We start from the raw sequence: 8,729 nt of genomic DNA on the forward strand, positions 1-8,729 counted from the left end.
TAAGGGTTTTTATATATGGGTTTATATTTGATAAGAGGATTTGCAAATAAATATTGGCCTCTCTTTCTTGGTTTCTTAGTTCTCCATTTGCTATTGTTATTATTACTATATATAACCTGAATTTTACACTTAATTTGTTAATTATTTAAAGTTTTTTTTGTATATTAATTTTTTTTAGCCAATATAAACGGAAATTTCGAATGTTAGTTTATGATGTATAATTTTATAAACATGAAATTAATCTATATTTTTGAAACATAATATATGAATTACAAATTATTGGATGTCCTTCCAATGCAATACATGTGATGTCCTTTTCTTGTGAGGAATTATAGCCCATGCATTATTTGGACTCAAACAAGAATTAAATATTTTTTTTTTAATTTTTTAAATTTAAAATTTTGAAGAAAAAAAAAGGATTAGCAGGGTTGAGAGGTAGCCATTGGATTCCTGACACGTGGGATATTTTTATTGGGCCTTCTTTGCTCCAGCCGGGTTGCTTGTTTTTATCAAGCGTTGGCATCTTTGATTCTTCATCCCATTTGTGTGGTGATTTTGGGTTAAGTCGATACTATTTAAGAGGTATTATCTCTATATGATTTGGATGGATAAGATTTACACACATATGTGATTTTAAATAAATTAGTGGATCCGTGTATATGTGGTTAAATTTGGGTCCTTGATTCTATCATGTGGGTAGTGTCTCTATATATAGGATGGAATCAACCGTGTTTTGAGACCATTTTGGCACTTTTTGTAGGTGAAGGGTTACTTAATTAATCTATTTAATATGGTAATTAATTTCCACCAAAAAAATTATCAATTTTTTCTTGTTTATTAACATGGTTTGTTTCGATTTCAAATCCATTATATATACTATATCGAGTCGAAACAATTAAATACACGATGAATCCAAACTTTGATAGAAAATGATTGGTTTTAGTTCTATTATTACGTGTAAAGATAATTTTTATTTTAACGTGGATTCGAACTATCATCTCCTTAAAATCTTGTCGTTACTATAATTTTGTTCAAAGAACGCGGAGAATTAGTGTACAAATAGTGAAAGTAATTTGGTTTGCTTCGGATCCTCCAACGTTGTCATCCTAATTCATAAATGTTTTTATTAATACTGATTGTTAATCTGTGAAATAGTAGACACAAGTCATTCATAGGTTAAAAGACATGAACTTCGGACAACTATCTCTTTGTAAGTAGCACACAAGGCACAGCTACGCATGTGCTTTCAAGTCATTCGATATTTTGCCATTTGTTTGTATATCTAAAAGGCACGCACACGTACACACACGTGTGTGTGTATATATATATATATATATATATATATATATATATATATATATAAATATATATATATATATATATTCGAGCTCGAGCTTGATTTGAAGATCGAAAAATTTAAATTTTTTACTCGAGTTTGGCTCGAATTATAGTTTCAGTTTGAGTTCAACTCGAAATATTTGATCATATTCGTGAACTATTCGAATTATTTCTCCAATATAAATACTAAAAATTTTGAAAATATATAATTATATTATATGAATAAAATATTAAAAATAGCGAATGGCTCGTGAATTGGAGAACCAAATAATATGTGCTCGATTTTAACCCGAAAAAATTCATATATGTTAGTATTCGACTCGAATTCGATGATTTGGATTATAAATTAAAAAATTTCGAGTCTGCTCAATTCGTTAGCACCCTTACTTGTAACTGATAGGAAAACATGCATTGGCATGCAAGACATAATTTATTCCTTAATTATATTTTTCTTTTATGATAATATTACACTTAAAAATACTTAAGTAATAAAATTTTGGATTTCTTGACTAATGATATTAACAAAGAGATTAATATTAACTCTAGATATGATTTTCCATTTTTAAAAAGGTTTATTTACTAATAAACTCTATTTTCTATGTTTGTAGTAATCTATTCAAAGAATCATCTCTAGGTCAAAGAGATTATATATATCGAAGAATAGATGCTGCAAAGGGCAATGAGAGAACAAAAAACATGTATGTTGCTTTGAAGAAATCAAGTGGTTGAGTCTCGATGTGTAGTTGTGTTGACGTGAAGTATTGAAAACTTTCAAATATAACACTTAACCAAAGTGTTGTTGGAGTGTTGTTCATTAAACTAGATTGCAGTTCATAGAGTTTGTGTCAATTGTTATTTTTGTTGATAGAAATTTAGTATGCACTTTAATCCATCTTTGTGTCAAGAAAGTTAGTTTTTAGTTATTGACTAGTATTCATTTTGTGTAAACTAAATACCTTGTAGTGAATATTTTGTCATGAGGAACCGCACAAGTATGAACAATTTTGTATAATTATTTGTGTCTTAATTTATTTACATAAAGTATTTGTGTGCTAAATTATTTATTATGTTGCATGTTGTATTAGATATTACGTCACCGCACACAACATATATACCTAAAACAAACACATGTCTCATGTTATTTAGTAATTATATGTTAAATAATTTTTTCAATTGGTATCAGAGCGAACACTTGATGTTACTAAGTGAGATTATGCTTATTTTTGCTTAACAGAAAAAATTTACTATAGATATGCCACTTGTCAACACTGCATTACGACCACCAGATCTAGATGGATCCAACTACGCTCAATGAAAAATCAAAATGAGGCTCTACATCAAATCCATCGAAGAAAGAGCATGTCAATATGTTGTCGATGGATTTTGTACCAAATACTATCACACAAGAAAAATAGAAAAAATAAAACTTGTTCAAAACAAACTTAACCAAATTAGGTACATTTTACAAAATCACACGACAACTAACAAGAATTGGGACTTCATTTAATTCTTGTTTTCCCCGAAATTGTATCTTTTGTGGAGTATAATGAGGAAGGTGATAATGATGAGAATAATGATAGTGTTGAAGGTGATGATGACATAACTTTGAACAACATCGATGTCGAAGACTATGATTTGAGTAAGTCATTCTCTTGAAAGTTCTATTATGAACTCTCTGTTTCTCATTGGCACATCTATACAAATCGTGAGATGATTGATGAGAAAAATGTGGACATCGATGCCTATGATAGGCAAAAATTGATCAGTTCCTTGAGACTCTGGGACTTCTTTCAACTGTCTCTGCTGTGGCTCTACTATCGTAAGCACATCCTTGAGTTCTTTGTGAACTACTCATTTAGTGTTGGTGATGAGAGGTTGGGGAAATATGGACAAGTGTTTGTGCGCGATCATTTTATAAGTTTAACCCTACTGTGATCATGGATTCTATAGCACACAGGCTGGTGAAGAGGAAGGTCAGCTCTTTAACATTCAACAAATAACCGATATTATCATGGGAGGTCTGATTCTACGTTTTCTAGACCATCCAAAAGACTGTCGGCCGTAAACTTTACCACTTTTTACTCTGTGCTGCACAAGACTGCTATTCGGAATTGGACTCTCTCCACGAACAACACTGTGGTTACAAGGCCACATGAAAATGTTTTATTTTTCCATTGGTATTGGAGTATATTTAATTTTGGAAAAAAGCCGATATTCAAACAGTAATGCAGTTTGCTGATTGTGGGTTGAAATCCACAAAGTTACCCTTCCTTTCTTTTATCTACAGGCTCCTTGAATATCATGGTTTTATTCGTGATTTAGATGAGGAGTTTTTGGATGTAAGTGAGCTATTGAAGATTTCTCCAGCTTATTTTAAGGTAAACATGAGAGTGGACCACAAATAATCGCACCTGTACTCCGAAGTAGTCACCATCTCGCCGCATTTCTCCATTACATTCCACTCTTTTCAAATCTGCAAAATTTTAGCAGCAATTTTTTTCAGGAAAAATGTACACGATTCTAATAACTAGGCAGTTTCATAGAAACAGTGGAGGAAGAAATTATCTGACGAAGTATGGGATGAGATAGGTGTGAGAACGAGAAGAACTCGTAGAAATCCGAGAGCTACAGTCCACAAATAAAAGAATTCAAATAATCGCACATGTACTGCGAAATAGTCACCATCTCGCCGCATTTCTCCATTACATTCCACTCTTTTCAAATCTGCAAAATTTTAGCAGCACATTGTTTTTTCAGCAAAAATGTACACTCGTGACATTCCAATCTCGCCAGAGGCGTAGTCTCCGAGGACTACAACTCTCTGTCGCGTGTCCGTGCCACGGCGGTGCTCTGTTGGATTTTGTTCTTCTTCGATCGAGATTCCAACCCACCGCCCTTAGGTTTTCCAAATCGCATCGTGCAGGCGATGATGTCCAGAAGCCTCCGGACGTGATATACGAAGAAGTGATCTGACGAAGTATAGGAGGAGATAGGTGAGAGAAGGACAAGAACTCGTAGAAATCCGAGAGGCTAAAGTCCACAAATAAAAGAATTCAAATAATCGCACATGTACTGCGAAGTAGTCACCATCTCGCCGCATTTCTCCATTACATTTCTCCATTACATTCCACTCTTTTTAAATCTGCAAAATTTTAGCAGCAATTTTTTTCAGGAAAAATGTACACGATTTTAACAACTAGGCAGTTCATAGAAACAGTTGAGGAAGAAGTGATCTGACGAAGTATGGTAGGAGATATGTGAGAGAACGAGAAGAACTTGTAGAAATCCGAGAGCTACAGTCCACAAATAAAAGAATTCAAATAATCGCACATGTACTCCGAAGTAGTCACCATCTCGCCCCATTTCTCCATTACATTCCACTCTTTTCAAATCCGAAAAATTTTAGCAGCAATTTTTTTTTCAAAAAATGTCACGATTTTAATAACTAGGCAGTTTCATAGAAACAGTGAAGGAAGAAGTGATCTGACGAAGTATGGGAGGAGATAGGTGAGAGAACGAGAAGATCTCGTAGAAATCCGAGAGCTACAGTCCACAAATAAAAGAATTCAAATAATCGCACATGTACTGCGAACTAGTCACCATCTCGCCGCATTTCTCCATTACATTCCACTCTTTTCAAATCTGCAAAATTTTAGCAACAATTTTTTTCAGGAAAAATATACATGATTGTAATAACTAGACAGTTTCATAGAAACAGTGGAGGAAGAAGTGATCTGACGAAGTATGGGAGGAGATAGGTGAGAAAACGAGAAAAACTCGTAGAAATCCGAGAGCTACAGTCCACAAATAAAAGAATTCAAATAATCGCACATGAACTCCGAAGTAGTCATCATCTCGCCGCATTTCTCCATTACATTCCACTCTTTTCAAATCTGCAAAATTTTAGCAGCAATTTTTTTCAGGAAAAATGTACACGATTTTAATAATTACGCAGTTTCATAGAAACAGTGGAGGAAGAAGTTATCTGACAAAGTATGGGAAGAGTTAGGTGAGAGAATGAGAAGAACTCGTAGAAATCCGAGAGCTACAGTCTGCAAATAAAAGAATTCAAATAATCACACATGTACAGCGAAGTAGTCACCATCTCGTCGCATTTCTCCATTACATTCCACTCTTTTCAAATCTGCAAAATTTTAGCAGCACATTTTTTTTCAGCAAAAATGTACACTCGTGACATTCCGATCTCGCCAGAGGCGAAGTCTCTGGTGACTGCAACTCTCCATCGCGTGTCCGTGCCACGGCGGCGCTCGGTTGGATTTAGTTCTTCGATCGAGATTCCGACTCACCGCCCTTAGGTTTTCCGAATCGCGTCGTGCAGGGGACGATGTCCAAAAGCCTCCGGACGTGAGTTACGAAGAAGTGATCTGACGAAGTATGGGAGGAGATAGGTGAGAAAACGAGAAGAACTCGTAGAAATACGAGAGCTACAGTCCACAAATAAAAGAATTCAAATAATCGCACATGTACAGCGAAGTAGTTACCATCTCGCCGCATTTCTCCATTACATTCCACTCTTTTCAAATCTGCAAAATTTTAGCAGCATTTTTTTCTCATAAAAAATGTACACGATTTTAATAACTAGGCAGTTTATAGAAACGGCGGAGGAAGAAGTGATCTGGCGAATTATGGGAGGAGATATGTGAGAGAACGAGAAGAACTCGTAGAAATCCGAGAGCTACAGTCCACAAATAAAAGAATTCAAATAATCGCACATGCACTACGAAGTAGTCACCATCTCGCCGCATTTCTCAATTACATTCCACTCTTTTCAAATCTGTAAAATTTTAGCCGCATTTTTTTTCAGAAAAAATGTACACGATTTTAATAACTAGGCAGTTCATAGAAACGGTGGAGGAAAAGTGATCTGACGAAGTATGGGATGAGATATGTGAGAGAACGAGAAGAACTCGTAGAAATCCGAGAGCTACATTCCACAAATAAAAGAATTCAAATAATCGCACATGTACTCCGAAATAGTCACCATCTCGCCGCATTTCTCCATTACATTCCACTCTTTTCAAATCTGCAAAATTTTAGCAGCAATTTTTTTTAAAAAAAATATACACGATTTTAATAACAAGGCAGTTTCATAGAAACAGTGGAGGAAGAAGTGATCTGACGAAGTATGTGAGGAGATAGGTGAGAGAACGAGAAGATCTCGTAGAAATCCGAGAGCTACAGTCCACAAATAAAAGAATTCAAATAATCGCACATGTACTGCGAAGTAGTCACCATCTCGCTGCATTTCTCCATTACATTCCACTCTTTTCAAATCTGCAAAATTTTAGCTGCAATTTTTTTTCAGGAAAAATGTAAACGATTCTAATAACTAGATAGTTTCATAGAAAGGGTGGGGGAAGAAGTGATCTGACGAAGTATGGAAGGAGATAGGTGAGAGAAGGAGAAGAACTCGTAGAAATTCGAGAGCTACAGTTCACAAATAAAAGAATTCAAATAATCGCACATGTACTGCGAAGTAGTCACCATCTCGCCGCATTTCTCCATTACATTCCACTCTTTTCAGATCTGCAAAATTTTAGCAGCAATTTTTTTTTTCAGGAAAAAAAGTACACGATTTAATAACTAGACAGTTCATAGAAACGTTGAAGAAGAAGTGAACTGACGAAGTATGGGAGGAGATAGGTGAGAGAACGAGAAAAACTCGTAGAAATCCGAGAGCTTCGGAATAGGCTGGATCGCCAACATATCGTGACATTCCGATCTCGCCAGAGGCGTAGTCTCCGGTGACTGCAACTCTCCGTCGCGTGTCCGTGCCACGGCGGCGCTCTGTTGGATAATGTTCTTCTTCGATCGAAATACCGACCCACCGCCCTTAGGTTTTCCGAATCGCGTCGTGCAGGCGACAATGTCCAAAAGCCTCTGGACGTGAGATACGAAGAAGTGATCTGACGAAGTATGGGAAGAGATATGTGAGAGAATGAGAAGAACTCGTAGAAATCCGAGAGCTACAGTCCACAAATAAAAGAATTCAAATAATCACATATGTACTGCGAAGTAGTCACCATCTCGCCGCATTTCTCCATTACATTCCACTCTTTTCAAATCTGCAAAATTTTAGCAGTAATTTTTTTTTAGAATAAAATGTAAACGATTCTAATAACTAAGCAGTTTCATAGAAACAATGGAGGGAGAAGTGATCTGACGATATATGAGAGGAGATAGGTGAGAGAACGAGAAGAACTCGTAGAAATCCGAGAGCTACAGTCCACAAATAAAAGAATTCAAATAATCGCACATGTACTACGAAGTAGTAACCATCTCGCCGCATTTCTCCATTCCATTCCACTCTTTTCAAATCTGCAAAATTTTAGCAGCACATTTTTTTTTTTCAATAAAAATTTACACTATTCTAATAACTAGACAGAATCATAGAAACAGTGGAGGAAGAAGTTATCTGACGAAGTATGGGAGGAGATAGGAGAGAGAACGAGAAAAACTCGTAGAAATCCGAGAGCTTTGAAATAGGCAGGATCGCCAACATATCGTGACTTTCTGATCTCGCCAGAGGCGTAGTCTCCGGTGACTGCAACTCTTCGTCGCATGTCCGTGCAACGGCGGCACTCTGTTGGATTTTTTTCTTCTTCGATCGAGATTCCGACCCACCGCCCTTAGGTTTTCCGAATCGCGTCGTGCAGGCGACAATGTCCAAAAGCCTCCGGACGTGAGATACGACGAAGTGATCTGAAGAAGTATGGGAGGAGATATGTGAGAGAATGAGAAGAACTCGTAGAAATCTGAGAGCTACAGTACACAAATAAAAGAATTCAAATAACCGCACCTGTACTGCGAAGTAGTCACCATCTCGCCGCATTTCTCCATTACATTCCACTCTTTTCAAATCTGCAAAATTTTGGCAGCAATTTTTTTTTTCAGGAAAAATGTACACGATTTTAATAACTAGGCAGTTCATAAAAATAGTGGAGGAAGAAGTGATCTGACGAAGTATGTGGGGAGATAGGTGAGAGAACGAGAAGAACTCATAGAAATCCGAGAGCTACAGTCCACAAATAAAAGAATTCAAATAATCGCAAACATACTGCGAAGTAGTCACCATCTCGCCGTATTTCTCCATTATATTCCACTCTTTTCAAATCTGCAAAATTTTAACAGCGATTTTTTTTTCAGGAAAAATGTACACGATTTTAATAACTAGGCAGTTTCATAGAAACAGTGGAGGAAGAAGTGATCTGACGAAGTATGAGAGGAGATAGGTGAGACAACGAGAAGAACTCGTAGAAATCCGAGAGCCACAGTCCACAAATAAAAGAATTCAAATAATCGCACATGTACTCGAAGTAGTCACCATCTCGCTGCATTTCTCCATTACATTCCACTCTTTTCAAATCTGC

The 8,729-nt window shown here is 36.1% G+C and overlaps 1 long non-coding RNA gene across 1 annotated transcript; it reads right to left on the reverse strand.

Moving 5' to 3' along the window:
• Positions 1–7,360: 7,360 nt before the first annotated feature.
• On the reverse strand, positions 7,361–7,859 carry LOC140803444 (uncharacterized). The gene is made up of 2 exons (XR_012111881.1): positions 7,780–7,859; positions 7,361–7,424 (listed from the first exon to the last, which is right to left on the reverse strand). It is a non-coding gene; the product is annotated as an uncharacterized lncRNA (long non-coding RNA).
• Positions 7,860–8,729: the final 870 nt, after the last annotated feature.

This window comes from Primulina eburnea, chromosome 10 (genome assembly GCF_022965805.1).
Source record: "Primulina eburnea isolate SZY01 chromosome 10, ASM2296580v1, whole genome shotgun sequence".
Taxonomy (NCBI): domain Eukaryota; kingdom Viridiplantae; phylum Streptophyta; class Magnoliopsida; order Lamiales; family Gesneriaceae; genus Primulina; species Primulina eburnea.